Here is a 2,904-nt window from a genome sequence, read left to right as displayed (position 1 = left end):
ATATATATATATATATATATATATATATATATATATATATATATAAACCCTATAACACTTACATCGTCTTAGATTAGGAGGCAAATAGCAATAAAATGAAAGGACAGAACTATTAAGACTGAAATCAAGATGACGTGTTTCGGTTTGACTCTAGGTAAGAAACAGAAGCTCATAGATGCTTTGCAGCGTCTGTGTTACATTACATTACATTACATTACATTACATTACATTACAACACATTACAATACATTACAACACATTACATTACATTACATTACAACACATTACAGTACATTACATTACATTACATTACATTACAACACATTACATTACATTACAACACATTACATTACATTACATTACAATACATTACATTACAACACATTACATTACATTACAACACATTACATTACATTACAACACATTACATTACATTACATTACATTACAACACATTACATTACATTACATTACAATACATTACATTACATTACAACACATTACATTACATTACATTACAACACATTACATTACATTACATTACAACACATTACAGTACATTACATTACATTACAATACATTACATTACATTACAACACATTACAGTACATGACATTACAATACAGTCATTTAGCAGACGCTTTTATCCAAAGCGACTTACAGGAAGTGTATTCAACATAGGTATTCAAGAGAACTACTAGTCACCAGAAGTCATCAGTGCATCTCCTTTCTTAAACAAGCATCTTAAAGCATAAACCAGAGCAAAAGTATAGTGCAGAGGCAAGTTACTACGAATACAATAATTGCAACAAACTAATACGAATATAATAAGTGCTACAAACTACTACGAATAGGATAAGTGCAACTCCCATTGGTTCTAAACAGGAGAGTTAACCTCCTTAACTTTCTCCATTCATTCTCTATGGTAGTTCTGATCACTGCGGCTGTCATATATTTCTGACCACTGAGTGGATTAAGGTGGCGCTGTTTCCCCCTGAAGGAAACCCCGCGTCATGTTTGAGTGACAGGTCAGTAAAGTGCACTGTGTTTTATTACCATGGCTCTGTCGTCAAAAACATAAAAAGTACACAGTAAAAACTACAATATTTACCTCTGAGATGTAGTAAAGAAAAAACTACAAAATGTACCTTTGAATCAGAATCAGAGTCCACGGAGAGAGTGTCGACAGTGGAACGTTCTTATAGGTACCTGAACACAACACCCGTACAGTTTCCGTAGTGTAGTGGTTATCACGTTCGCCTCACACGCGAAAGGTCCCCGGTTCGAAACCGGGCGGAAACATTCTTTATTCTTTTCAGTCGTTTTAAAGAATCTACTGAGCTTTGAGTAAGAACAGAACCTAATTAAAGATTTTGTTTTGTGATGAATTACCAACGTGTTTTAAACTTATTTGGTTCATGTATTCCTTCTGTTTCTTTGGATACAAATATGAATTAATATTAAAATAAATTAAAACAATGTTGTGCATCGACACATTGAAACACAACCTGATCAGCTTCAGTATCGATCTGTTAACCGTCTCTAACGCATCAATAAGTCTACAGGATGACCGGTCACCACTTCTATGTCTACACATTGAAATACACCTTGTTTCTACAGGAAGACACAGTTTCCGTAGTGTAGTGGTTATCACGTTCGCCTAACACGCGAAAGGTCCCCGGTTCGAGACCGGGCGGAAACATGTTTTCTTTTTTCTCTCATGAACTACTTTATACCATAATAATCATCATAATAATCATATTAAGACTTGATTCATCAACATTGTATGTGTGGTTTTCTCTTTGTGTATATTTCTTCTGTCATTCTGTGGTGATTATTTAATACAAACAGGCCTTCAGCTGTGGAATGATTATTAATAGTCTGTAAGAATGTATACAAGTGGTGATGGAATGTATTTTGTGTTTAAGAAAGTGAAAAAGGATTTAAAGTGAAGAGTTTAGATTGATTCATGTTAGAAATGAAATAATAATAATATATTTAATACATATATACATTTAAAAAAACAATAATAATAATATATTTAATACATATATACATTTTAAAAAAACAATAATAATAATATATTTAATACATATATACATTTTAAAAAAACAATAATAATAATATATTTAATACATATATACATTTAAAAAAACAATAATACTAATATATTTAATACATATATACATTTAAAAAAAAAAAATAATAATAATATATTTAATATATATATACATTTTAAAAAACAATAATAATAATATATTTAATATATATATACATTTTAAAAAAAAAATAATAATAATAATAATATATTTAATATATATATACATTAAAAAATAATAATAATAATAATATATTTAATATATATATACATTTTAAAAAAAACAATAATAATAATATATTTAATATATATATACATTTTAAAAAAAACAATAATAATATATTTAATATATATATAAAATTTATAATAATATATATATATATATACATTTTAAAACATATAATAATAATATATTTAATAATAATAATAATATATATTTAATATATATATATACATTTAAAAATAATAATAATATATTTAATACATATATATAATATATTTAATAAAAATACAATAATAATATATATATTAATACATATATACATATAATAAAAAACAATAATATAATATATTTAATACATATAATAATAATAATATATATTAATACATATATACATTTTAAAAAAAAATAATATATTTAATACATATATATTTAAAAAAAACAATAATAATATATTTAATAAACATTTAAAAAAAATAATAATATATTTAATACATATATACATTTTAAAAAAAACAATAATAATAATATATTTAATACATATATACATTTAAAAAACAATAATACTAATATATTTAATACATATA

General features: G+C 24.5%; 2 non-coding genes across 2 annotated transcripts; both read left to right on the top strand.

Moving 5' to 3' along the window:
* The first annotated feature begins 1,228 nt into the window (after nucleotides 1-1,228).
* On the top strand, nucleotides 1,229-1,301 carry trnav-cac (transfer RNA valine (anticodon CAC)). Its single transcript has one exon. It is a non-coding gene; the product is annotated as a tRNA-Val (tRNA).
* Nucleotides 1,302-1,628: 327 nt separating this feature from the next.
* On the top strand, nucleotides 1,629-1,701 carry trnav-aac (transfer RNA valine (anticodon AAC)). Its single transcript has one exon. It is a non-coding gene; the product is annotated as a tRNA-Val (tRNA).
* The last annotated feature ends 1,203 nt before the right edge of the window (nucleotides 1,702-2,904 follow it).

Source organism: Anoplopoma fimbria, unplaced genomic scaffold (assembly GCF_027596085.1).
Source record: "Anoplopoma fimbria isolate UVic2021 breed Golden Eagle Sablefish unplaced genomic scaffold, Afim_UVic_2022 Un_contig_11471_pilon_pilon, whole genome shotgun sequence".
Classification (NCBI taxonomy): Eukaryota; Metazoa; Chordata; class Actinopteri; order Perciformes; family Anoplopomatidae; genus Anoplopoma; species Anoplopoma fimbria.
Note: the sequence above shows the minus strand (reverse complement) of the source record. Positions and strands in the feature narration are given on the sequence as shown.